Below are 14236 nucleotides of genomic sequence, written 5' to 3' on the forward strand. Positions count from 1 at the left end.
AGAATATGTACGACTATATTATGGGAAGCTTAGTTTTGCTACTCTTCGAATTGACGCGAGTTATACGTGGGAATTTACAAACAACGATCCTTCTCCCGTATTCAGATATTATCGTCCCGTTATCTTCAATTGTCACCGTCTAGATAAGTGATACTAATGTAGATAATTTACAAAAGCCGTCAAATAAGTGGGGAATTCACATTAATGACTTTATCCAACGTGTTCGGCTGCCCTTGTTACTGCTCCGAGGCAATTAGAGGCGGTTCCCTGTGGAGCTGTAGAAAATACTTCAGCCAATAGCAACGCAGCATTTTGTTCGATCCTAGTGGTCATATTAATGCAAATAACATTTTCCCCGCATTATTAATTTGCAATGAGTCTGTCCTATTTGCATGGTATCCATATATAAGGGACAAGTCAGCTAGAGGGGCTTCGATCAAACAACGAGATCCTGCGATAGTCCGCTCGTCACCAGTCTCTCCTTTGAAGCCGCCTGTTTTACTCATTCTCCGAAGGTAAGCATTTTTCCACCTGTTTACTCTGTTCGAATATCAAGGAGTCGAAGTCATTGAGATGAGTAAACGAGTTGCCAGAGTATTGCCATCCACATGTCAATTGTACATCAATTTGATCTAGAAAAGCGTCGTTCGACACGTACTAAAAGTTTTAAATTTCGCAGTACTTTGCATGAATTAGTTATTTTAATGCAATTGGAGACGACAGAGGATTAGTAACACATAAACAAATTTGATGCACGGTATCGAAGTCGAGATGATCCTCTTAAATCCTATAATTCGGAGAGAGAGAGAGAGAGAGAGAGAGAGAGAGAGAGAGAGAGAGAGAGAGAGAGATAAGAAGCTTTCATACACTCAGTTAAGAAACAAAACCTTCAAACATGAAAAGGGGTTTACATATAATTATAATACCTGAAATAGTGTTGACTGATACAGCGACGAATTAATTCGCAATAAGTACTTTTCGTTATCGCTATTCGTGATTCCATGGGTTCGAATTACGCTCATTTGTTTAATATCACATGTCGATCAATTTTGTCAAAATTACAATCATCGATCCACAATATTGAAACTAATACTGGATTTCTAATACCATTTCTACAGATAAAATTTGAACGCTAAATAATGGAAAATAGGAACGTGCTACTTTTAGTTCTTCTCCTCTCCTTCGTGGCTCTATCACAAAGTGGACTTCCATGCCTCGATTTTTGGTCAGAATATTGCGGACGGAGACCAGGATTCAAACGGGCATCAGTTGATAAAACAGGTAAGATTGTAACAGTGTTCTTGTTGATAAGTTATTTCTATTTTGTGTCGGAGGACACACTTGTGTGAGATATATATTGTGAATGTTTTGGCACCTGTAACGTTTTACACGATGGGCATATGACACCTGTTATGACATCTACCTGCAAGTACCACTATGTATTAGATAAATTAAAAGTCGATGGGATCTCAGGCGCTCTCCTATGTTGTACCGTTATTGTACTGCCAGTCTATGAAAGAGAGTGCCGAGGAATGAAAGTTGTGAAAGCTGAACTAGAAAAATATACTGAATGTAGCATAAATATAAAGCAACAAATATGGGAGGAAGGGAGGGAGGGAGAGACAGAGAGAGAGAGAGGGAGACAGCCAGCCAGACGTACATACATACATACATACATACATACATACATACATACATACATACATACATACATACATACATACAAACATATACTTACGTACGTACGTACGTACGTACGTACGTACATACATACATACATACATACATACATACATACATACATACATACATACATACATACATACATACATACATACATACATACAGAGAAGGAGACTTGTAGAAAGACAGACAGAGGGGCAGACTGACAGGCATGGTAATGGAGACAGACAGACCAACAGATATGCAAGCAGAACGGATGGAGGGACGGACGGACGGACGGACGGACGGACAGACAGACAGACAGACAGACAGACAGACAGACAGACAGACAGACAGACAGACAACATTAGAGGCCAGAGAAATGCGAATGGGAAATATATTTCGCGATGGGGGAGTTGATGCACTGAAGAATTATTGTTCCGATTTGAAATGAAATAATACACAGCAATATGAATGTTGTAATTCTCGGCCTTGAACGATGTTGTAAGGGTAAAAATATTTGCGAATACAATATTATCAAGTGCATTTATGTTTTTTGTTTTACGCAATCTTATGAATATCCATTCACTTTGTACTAAAGCAAATTTGTGACGCTGATTAACCAATAACGCGTCATATCTCTTGTGAAATAAATACAATTCCCCTCAAGAAATAGACTCACAGAAATGCACTCGTGTGGAAAATTAGTGAAAATGTTGATTTTGGATTGAACCTGGAGATCATCTGGGCCTCTTTCTTGATTAGATTATATCCCTCTTCAGTGCAATCAATAGGCTGAAGTGGGTCGTTTGCTTGTATTTATGCATTCAACCTATGAGAAAAAGGGTTTAAGTTCACCATTTAAGAGAAATACTGATGTATGCCACAATCGTAAATATAATTGCATAATTTAATACGAGTGTTCTATTTTGTTTAAAATCTTTGAAAAAACTAAAAAAGTAAATTAATCATATATTTTTACGACTCAGATTGTATATATAGTTCAAGTAGTTAAGTTCTAGTGTAGCTGTTCTTAGTATGCTATAAAAGTAAAGTTGTCATTGAGTAAAGTCTTCAACACCTACGGGGTAATATCCCCCTTGGTAGCATTAATTTTTTATGCTCTGTGATGAAACTTTATACTTTGGTCTCCTTGAGACAGAAGATTGGTGGTTTTATTTTAGCTTTGTCATGACTTCTGAACTAATTTGAATCTGTTTCCTACATTTGCATATGTGATCGGGATCTACCCGAAGCATACATACTCTAAAATGTATATGGCTGTTCTTCGTGTTAACAAATCTGAGTTCTGGATTTTTCTATTGACTGGTCACATGCCCTATTTGTGCAGTGTAGAACCTTTTATAAGCTCTGTAGATTCAAGAGAGAGAGAGAGAGAGAGAGAGAGAGAGAGAGAGAGAGAGAGAGAGAGAGAGAGAGAGAGAGAGAGAGAGAGAGAGAGAGAGATTTATAAACCATGTTGAAATGTTGAACAGTGTACAATTGTATCAAAATATACAATAATACTCTCTAGGTTATCTTTCGAATGACTCATATTACCAGAGGTGACCTTATAATAATATTGCACTCGATATATTTCTCCCATTTGTTCGGGAGTGATCAAGGTGTTATTTACATTTTATAATGAAAAAATACTGCCTTTATAATTAGAGATGGAAGGTCAAATGCTGAGTCACAAAACAAAAGACCATGACTTGAATAGCCAAATTTTATGGTACAGGAAATAAAGTGATTTAATGACATCGTTAATAGTTGTTTGTCTAACTTTCTTCTTCAATTAGGTCTGCTAAAAAGAAAGATTGCAAAGGTAGAGAGAAGAAAGCAGATTTATTTAATATAATTTCTACTATGTTGCTAGGCTATTTATAATTATGTTTCATTGTTAATTATTTAAAGTAAATGATATCAAAGGGTTAGTGCTACAGAATAGAATGAGTGTAGTTCTGTGCTAGATAAAATTGATACTCAAAGATACGCTGTCAGGAAAGATTCGCTACAGTGCTTCCTACAACATGTCGTGTTTTATCTATTTGATGGTCTGATGAAATGGAATACCGCCGCTATGATATGAAAACGCCACTTCTATTTTAGGCTTGGGTCAGAATATACGGCGGGGGGGATAATTTATTTTGGTCCAATTTTTTTCGAAGCAATTATAAAGTACTCCCCCTCGCTCCACTTCAGAGATGTACAGTATGGTACACTGCATTAAACTAAAAGTGGAAATCAACTTGTAGCATCCATACATAACAATGAGAGATTTCTTTACAAATAGATGGGGGCGTTGCGGAAAGGGTCTCACTTTAGGCTGTAACCTGTACTTTCTCTTTCAATCTTGATTCTGGGAAGAAACAGCATCCCTCCATGATAGGTAGAAGGGAGGGTGTGGGAGGGGGTGTCCTCCTCCCACGGTAAGCACTTTAAAAAAAATAAGGATATGTAGGAGGCCATTTAATGCATTTCAAACCATACGCATTTTTGAAAGCCATAGAATACTCAAAATTGACTTCAGTACCAAACTTTACTCTCAATACATCATCATACAACTGTATGGCTATACTACCTACACTTTAACTTATACAGAGATATTTTGGCAGACACACACATAATTAAATGCCTCATAATGAAATGTATGGTAGGTAAATGAAGTGAACAATTTTGCAAAGCACAAGGTAAACGACTGATCCTAAGGTTTGAATGTTCAAAAAAGTAGAGAGACAGAGACAGAGACAAACAGACAGACAGACAGACAGACAGACAGACAGAGGAAGGCATGCACAAATACATTCGCATGGGTGTCACCTATCCCATCACTATAATTCAGGTTTTATAAGTTATTTTTGTAAATATATAAATTCACTCGGTTTAATTTGGTTCAAATCATGAGCAAAAGTATTTCGGTGCCCCCTCTCAGATCACCAGAATTTTCATGCCCCCCCCCCCTCCATTCGAACCCTCATTGTTTTCGTGGGCTCCTCCAATTTTTTCCCAGCCCCTTACTCCAAATATTTTGACCACAGCTTTACTTTCAACATGAAGACAAGTTGTTTGTAGCAATAATGTTGCATAGATAAAATATTGCCTTTGTATTGTATAACACAGGTAAAACCATACATTTACATGAATCATTCGTATCATACCCAGTAAGACTTGGTGTTCTCCCTGGTGTTCTGTTCTGAAGTTACGATAACATGGATATCTTGGGGTGAATACGATTCAGTTTATCCTAAAACCCTAACAAACATACTGAAATTATAATCTGATGAAACCATTACAGATGTATCAATATATACAATACCTATTCAGAAAGTGCAAATCCGAAATGAAATATCTCCCAGAGGGAGAGTATATTTAGGTTGAGATTACGGGAAATGGATTTTTAAGAGCGGTAAGTTATACAGGGTAATTTGATAAATAGGCAAGCATAACGATAGATATTAAATCAGACCCATTTAGGATAACGAATTATAGCTATTATCGCGTCCACGCGTCTGGTCAATGAATATGTAATAAACCCGTAAAACATAGTTATTTCTGACTGGAATCAAAGTATACGTTGGCGGATAGATTGATAACTCTTTGATAACTAAACTACTTAAACCTTTAAGCCGTTGATGGTTTTACACACTCTAAAATTGATACTTTCTTTTTTTCCTTTCTAATTTTCATCTTTTTACTCAAAATCATCTTGGAAAATACTAGATACGATTCAAAGAAACGTGTGAGACTTTTCCAAAGATATTCATAACTTGTATAATCTATAAGGTCCATAAAATGGATTAAAATGGGTGCAATTGCTTCGCTGCCTACGTTTCTTCTTTCTTATCTAGCCGATCTTAACTGAAAAGAATCGCACTTACTTCTGTTACTTTCTTAAAATCGGATTTCTTCTCACTGACATCTGAAAGTATTGACCCTAGCAATGACGTATGCTAAGTATGCCTGCGAGTAATTCATTGTATATATATTTATATATAATATTAAATGCCAAATAACACCAGTTGATGCGTTAGCTCAGCTGGCTATAGCACTCTGGCTAGGGGACGTTGGTTCGAATCCTACACGTGTCACCTTTCTTCCATCAATTTGATTTAATTATATATATGGAATTTATGTTTGAAAATGGAATCATCCGAGAAACAGTCTGATTGACCTGCACTTTTGTAAAAATGTGCGTTTTCAGGGTCAGAGATACAGCAATAACCTTTTGCCATAGCTCTCGTAACCAACTTTACAATTAGACTCGATTTTTATTATTAATCCATTTCCTGGAGGTTGATGTTGTGAAGTCTTTCTTTGATAACTCTTGAGAATTCTGGTATTGCATTACCCCTACTTATATTTACTTATGTTAGATGATTGAACTATACCGCCAGTCCAATCCACCATGAAGATGTAACCATTAAGATTGCAATTTGAATATTTCGTCGGGCGTGGGGAATCAGAACTAATCTTTGACGATATTTTTGGCTTTCATTTTAAGATATCTAATCAATACTTTTCGATAATGTGCTTCACTGGAATGGAACAACGTTTTAAATGTTTTATACCGTGAATAGTAGACTCTATTAATCATTATTAATTCTTACTCCTTTCATTAAATTTGATATAATATTTAGCCAAACTATGTAAACAATTTAACAGATTTAGATGTAACTGAAGTAACATGGACGTTTGAAGAGTTTATATTGGCTGTCTAGATCGAGGGTGAATGACGTTGAGAAACGGCGGAAACGCCCAACCTTGACATGATGATGTACCCTAGCTGTAGGATAGAGAAAAACAACTCCATGTAGATTTAACATTAATCTAAAAGCGTAAAACAGTATAGTAAACAGAACGACTAGTACCAAGAGGGTTTTTACAAATTGAATTCATATATTATGACACGCAGTGATCCATATTATGGCAGGACACATTCAATGGAAAGTTATCATACTTTTATTTTCAATAACTTCAAATACACGATTCTAGCATGTACTTTATGGTATGACTTATATAATAGTATCTTACTGCTGGCAAATTACCTCCTCCTGACTTCAAATCTATTCTCAATAAAAACTATACATTTGATAATTGTTGTTTATACTTGTATGATTCTATATGATAATATATATGCTAACTAAACTTACCGATCTTGCAATTCCTGTCATTGCAAGCATACTACTTTTCTTACATAGAAATCCGTTTAAAGGCCCATAGCTCAATCCAAGGTCATCGCATTAGTGCTATGATATCAGTTGAGCCCAAGAGATTAAAATGATTTTTTTTGTCATGGTCCAACGTGTTTCTATAGCTCTGCCAGAAAATGTTTTTCCACCCAGAATTTTGGTTGTAACGTTCCAGCATACTTTTTAGAACAGTCATGCGTTATTTTAAAATCAGGCAGAAATGGATACTTACATTAAGTCGTTTAGATATTAAAGTGATTTCGTTTTTCAACAAGTGTTAATATAAAAGGTATAAGCCTCTTTTAAATTCAACCCCTGAAAGAAGATAATATGTTTTTTCAAGTTGTTCTTTGAGAAATAAGCTCAGATACACAAAAAGGCTTTGTAGGCATTGTCCGTTGTTGTTCAATCTGAAGTAAACATGTTACAACTGAAAGAAGCACCACTGCACTGAGGTAAAATGCGAAGTAACTTTAACAGAGAATTCCTAGAGGGTATGAACCAACGCCTTGTATTTACAAATAACGTCAATGAGCCCAATATCCTCCACAGTTCTTCTTGTGATGATTAACCAACCTATTAAAGAACTATCATTTGAAGACTGAAAAGTGCGTTTTCCACATATTGAGGTCGGAATGTCCTATGAAATATACATTAATCTGTGGTAATAGATTTTCCTCATTCAAGATGTTACCCCATTTCTATTCATATCGAATGAATCTGATGTTTGATTTGCAAATCAATTTCCTTTATGTCTAACTAGTCTTTTTGATAGTAAAGTTATTTATTAATGTTAACATCGGATTATAAATTGGAAATATTCAGATTGAAAAATCCGTCTTAAGCTAATCCTTAATCAATGTGAGCTCTTTCTATACACACATTTCGCTTTGTCGATTTATTTTCTTTCAGGGATATGTCGTTCAATATCGGATTAGACAGGTGTTCTTTTTTCTTTCCACGATACAATTAAGTGAATACGTGCACGATTACAAAACTTGGAGTCTCGGAGAGAAAGTGTGAATAGTATTGAATCTACGTATACCGACAACAATAACCAAAAATCGCTTGTTTATCCCGTCTTCACGGTAACAATTATTGGAATTTCCTCTCTATTTACCATAAATTTTGGCTTGATTTATCACAACTGTTATTACTCGCATCGGCAATGTCCACGACTTTCTTTGTCATCGCCGGATAACTAGACATGCATGCATACTTTAATTTAATTTACAAGCAATATTCCACAGAACAATACTTCAAAATATTGCCTTTCATAGGAATCATCAAAATGAATTCCTATAAACACAAAGTGGCACATGGAAATATATTCGTCGCAATAACATTAATTAATAATCTGTGACTAGAACTGCTACATCCTGTTTGAAAATAATACTGGTCCCAATAAATAATGTTGATTATCACCGACTGCATTGTAACTTTTACCATGAAAAATAAATTCCCGGCTATTTTTATTCCCGGCTATGATGTATAATTTAAGGTGATCACTCCGAACAAATGTTTTACATAACGAAATAATATAATGTAATATATAATATTATATTGTATTATATTATATTATGCTCTTCCGTATTTAAACATCTACAATACCGTATCAATTATGATTACGAAATTATTTGTCGATTATCTCGTAACATTTTAAGCTCAATAAGCCGAACAAGTGATATATATATATATAACTCGGTGAGTATCAATCTGCTAAGACAGTGCTCTATACCGCAGTGGCAGAGCGTAATAGTTTACGCTCTGCGTAAACTATACAAAAATATACAAAACTATATATATATATATATATATATATATATATATATATATATATATATATATATATATATATATATATATATATATATATTGTTTCTACAATGGGTACACACAATTGCACTAACACGCACAATGGACAGGAAGATTTATTGAGGATGAAGGGGGATTAGCGTTGGCATATCATATAATATACATGTTTCTTTTCCATATTTCACCATCAAATAAATCATTTCTGATAATTAAACTGAATGTTCATAATTTAAGGTCTAATGTGACGGGATACCAATATACAGTAAATCGGAATCATGCCTACATGTTGAGTTATTCTTCCTTTATGGATACTGGGAATGTAATTATCTGCTATCGGAAATCATCTGATTATTATCTTTAAATACTTATTACTGTCTTCATTGCATTTTTGCAATTATTCCGTTGATTGTGTCACGTTTTCTATACGACTAACCCACTTCTTTTGTCAATGTCACATTGATTTATTTATACTTGTACAGCTTTATAACATTTTATCGATCGCAACATTTCGATGTCTTGGTTTCCACAATCTAATATTTCATTGGCTTGTAGGCATCTAACGAAAGCAGGGTGGTTATTTGATAGCGTTGTAGACATTCGCAGCTTTAGAATAACCGTGACGATGTGATATTAATCTAGTGGTAATAGCACATCATTGTTAAAATGTACATACCATTAGCAATATGGTACTTAGCGAAACGGCATAGTCTGTAACTTGGACTATAATTTCAGTTCAAATCTGTTCGTAAATCATACGAACATAATAAACACTCGGACTTATTGGGGGGGGGGGGGCAGGAGGATATGGTGTCGACATATCGTGGTACTCGTGCTAGAGGTTTCTAGTCAAAAGCTCTTGGTAATGATTTTGTATTTATAGTAATGTGTAAAGTTTCTGTTGTGTCAAACATTTTTCAGCATGATATAAGTGACAAAGTATGTAAAAAAAGTGGTTTTATAAGCGAGACTAATATGTTTTTTTTTCAAACCAAAAGAATTACGTCATAATTGCGTTTCATGTGATATAGTAATTACCTGGTAAGATGTCTATCAGCTGCTACACATGATTCAACATATTTCAATAGCTGGAATAATTAAATATCATTTCACCAATATTTTGCTTTGACACCTAAGGGGCTTTGTCACTACGAGTCGTTAGACGATGGGTGACAAAACCATTAGGTCACAAGTATTTTATGGCTTAATGAGGAAGAATATTGAGGAATAATATAATTGTACCTCCTCATGACAAACATAAGTTATGAAAAATCAGGAATTTAATGGTGATTTGGAACGTTTGAACTCATATTTTGAGCACCACAGAACTAGTGACGTAGACACAGGTTATCATGACGTACGTACAACGACTAGGATATATAAGTATCATTTTCTGCTCTGAGATACTAACTTGGCTTGAGCATGGTATAGGGTATGAAATGAACATAACTGTCTTAAATCTAAACGGACTATGATCATTGGAATAAACACACATTGGACTTTATATATCAGGAGAGATATTCTTGAAAGTTTCTGATATATTACAGATTGGGTAAACTTGTATCCTTCTTTGAAATAATATACACAAATGCAAAATGACTGTGAAGTCTAGGTTAAAAAATCTTTCACATTGCAAAGTTTTGGGTTATTTTAGCTACTTTGAGTTATACAAACAAATTGGCCCCGAGGAATATTGCACTATAAGTGAGAATGACAAACAATAATTAATGAATCACTATGTTCTGCCAAATAGCATTTCTATTTACAGACAGTAAAACCTCTACTTGCAAGATATAAACTATGGTGACATTTAGATATATCCCCATGACACTTTGGTATGTGCTTGGAGCTACATGCAGGCAGTGCTAATGTACACAGGGGACCTTCCCCTTTGTCTAAAATAAATCGCCCGTTGAATAAAAAGCACGCATCATTTGTTTCGTAAATGTCACAAGATGAAGAAGACACTATATGCAAATGATACATGAAGCGGCAAATAGATGGGAAAGTCATATATAAACATATTTGATGGTATAGATGAAATGACTGTAATCTAGAAACTGCGAATTATTTACTTTTATATACAATAGCTGGTATTTTGGTTTACCTGATGAACTTGCAATGTGATCAGGGCGAAAGCTACTTATGATGACATAACCATTTTTAAAATTTAAAATTGTAAATACCACAGTTTTCAGGATGTAACACCAATATGATTAATGAACGCAGAGAAATAACATATCCTACCAGTACTTTATCAGTTTACAGTGTACATGTATGTTGACTTTGGAAGACGTTAAAACTAAATTATGTCACTTGATACATTCGCAAGAAATGGGGGACATGTGTGCTGCACCATTACATCGCTCGAAAATGACGTAATTTGACATGCATTTCCAACGAAAATAGAGCAGAGCTTCGATGTATTCTTGTGCGAAATGAAAATGGATATTTCCGTACAGAAATAGATTCAAGATGTTTAAAAGAGAAGCCATCAGACTGAATGGAGGAGAGACAGTGTTTCTCCGTCAGTAAAATTAAATAGGAAACGATTCGTGTTCGTTACGTTTTTATTACTGGAATGGTGAATGTGAGCGAAAAGTGTTCATTGAAATATGTCCACCAGCTTTTAACAGGTGTACAAATACTGAGATATCGGAGACAGCGGAGATCGCGCTCGCAAATTACCGTGATCACGTGTTTCATATTACTGACATCACTTAAAGAGCTCTTTGCTTTCATCACGTCTCTGTGAATTTTGATATAAGATCCTTTGTGTTTAAACTTGAAAGGGCATATCTCAATATTTCAAAAATGTTGTGTTCACGTCAATTCCCTTTGAGGTCAAAAAGAACTGTGGCTTAAAATTGACAGAAAGTAAAGCAGTTATCTTGGAACACAAGTTTTTAAAGCTTTTAAAACCTCGCTTGTCATTCCTTGCTTCTTCAATAGTAGGTTCATCCCAGTTGGATGTTTTTTTGTCTTTTAATTAAGCCTTGCTACATATTTTAATGTTTCCTGTAACTTTTTTAGTATTCTTGATCATATAACACGTGTATTCAACGGTGTAATAATAATCCCTCGTATCATTTTCTCATTTTCTAGGAATATCAGAAAAATCTGCCTGGGAAAAGTTCTTTAAAATGGCCGTGTCTCGAATGGTTGCAGAAAGATTGGCGGAACTTCAAACTCCATATGCGCTAGAGGCAGAAGATAATGCCGAGGAAGGAGTTATGAAAAACTTCTAATTTCAGACATTTTACAGACTGAGTTGTATTACAGAGACATTTTATTGAAATTTAGCCTTAAATATATTACCATTGCCCTCCTTATTTTTCACGTTTTCTTAAGATTTGCAATTCACACTTTTTGCGGGCGTAATTGTAAATTAGTTCAGAAATGAGAACAGGTGAGATAACCTTTGCAGTAATCCATACAAGAGGTCGAAGATGCCAATTACTGCCAAGTGATAACTGTAGCTATCGCGAACTAATGAGCTGGCGACAGATTTAGGTATTAGGCTGATTTCCGGTGCACCCTGCAATTTCAAGAATCACGGCAATATCATCTAGTTTTCTTTTCAGGATCGAGCGTAATGATCACTGTCCGACGCTTTCGAACTTGTTATTCTAATCCAGACACTCCTCAACCAACGCTACATTAACGTTCTATCTTCTGAACTTATTACAGTTTTAATCGCTTGGTGATAGATATATCTAGTGTATACATTGTTGGCGTTTATATTTCAAGCAAAATGTAGAATATGTAGTTTCTTGATTCCCTTAGTTCAGACGTGTGTTCCTCAAAAGAACATCGAATCGAAGATTTGACGTATTCAGTAAACAGGGGGCGATGTGAATAATTCCGGATTTATTTTTCATACTCATCGTTGTACATGTATTTGCTATAATTTCTTGTATTATGAAATAAAGTCCGGGTTATTAAACTTATCGCCTTGTTGCAAATATGAATATGACAAACGAGATATCTAATGATAACAGAAGCGGAAATTGCTGGTTGGAAGGAAATTGTTTCCTATTGGTGCTGTATAGTGACAATTATTGATTCGCTGTGGCCCTCTCCCAAATTGAAAATGTATGCCACATCTTTATTATATTTTGATGTGCGGTACTGCAGCTTTTCTTTATTAACTTATAAATGGAACGAGCGAGAATCCGAAATCCGATAGATAATCGTTTAATCTCAGCTCGATTGAAATTGTTGGCGGCAGGATCCACCACGGGGGTCATTACACCATACCCGGAAACAGTCACCAATCATCACTTGTAGCGTCTGTGATGAAAGCCGCTATTATGGTATAGACCGTATCGCACACGGAAGTAAAAGTTACAATATAATGTTCTTCTGTTGACAAACTGTCGTTGATTAACATCAAATGTTTACCTTACTTATATTAAGATATGGGACATCGCTCTTTTTGTTAATGTTTGCCATATGCAATCTTTACATAAAACGGTCACGGTAAATCATTCTGAATATCTGAATAACACCGTGTCCAATGAGTGTTTTATGTTGTCGTGTACATTAGTTCGGCGTCAATGCAGGAACAGTCTTGAGAGCGGCACGTAAAGCAGCATACTCATTTGTCAGAAAATGTTAATTCATAGCCTGTTTTCGGTATTAATGTGTTACTCCGATAGCTCTCATATATCTATCCTGATTCCTTTTCAAACTGATTCAGTAGTTAGCTACATCCCCCAAAACTAAAATATGTAAATTACATGTAAACTATCACATTTCGTGTGTTGAGTTAAAGAGCTAACTACTGTGTTCACCTTACGTTGTGTGTGTTCATTTACATAATGACTCATTTGTATAACTACGCCACTGGAACAAGTGAGCTTTAATACTGGGCGAATATTTTCAAAGCATAATAACGATTTGATACGGGAATCCAGGACAAGCAATGTTACCAGAGTAAAACATCAGCATTGAAAACATGCTATAATTCACAGCATGGTGATAGTGTTTGAACACACACACAGCACCATACAAGCTTTGGCAAGCACAACCACAGACAAGGAAAAGGGAAAAAGTCGAAAAGCGGAACAAAACGTATGGACAAATAGTTTCAGTTACCTCTACACGGACTTTAAAGTTTGCATCATAAATCTGAAATATATATAGTTAAGTAACAATAGAGAGTAAAATAAACTTTAATGTTATGTGTTTCAGATATACCTTTAGCTAGACCTTCGGCTATACCATGCATAAAATATAAAACATCGAGTGTTTATGAGGGATAAGTGCTACTTTACAGAACAAACTCACATAACCTGACAATTACTGTATTTCACGCTTGGAGGGTCTTCTTACGTTAATGGATCTTGGGGAAAAAGTGATGTGATAAAATCATACTTTAGTTATGATTTCCCCATTGATTCGCTTAGGGATGTGTATCACGGATATCATTGTTGTCACTCAGATTATATGCTGTTATCGCGTCAAAATACCTGCTCATCTATTGAAAATGGGTTGTGTTTCAATCCATGTGGATTACATTGCCATGGGGAATTGGATGCTATTATGTTTCTTGATAACTGGAATGG

The 14236-nt window shown here is 35.3% G+C and overlaps 1 long non-coding RNA gene across 1 annotated transcript; it reads left to right on the forward strand.

Annotated features, from left to right (window-relative positions):
• Positions 1–393: 393 nt before the first annotated feature.
• On the forward strand, positions 394–12598 carry LOC144447612 (uncharacterized). Its single transcript, XR_013482037.1, has 3 exons — positions 394–515; positions 1119–1281; positions 11772–12598. It is a non-coding gene; the product is annotated as an uncharacterized LOC144447612 (long non-coding RNA).
• Positions 12599–14236: the final 1638 nt, after the last annotated feature.

Source organism: Glandiceps talaboti, chromosome 16 (genome assembly GCF_964340395.1).
Source record: "Glandiceps talaboti chromosome 16, keGlaTala1.1, whole genome shotgun sequence".
NCBI lineage: Eukaryota > Metazoa > Hemichordata > Enteropneusta > Spengelidae > Glandiceps > Glandiceps talaboti.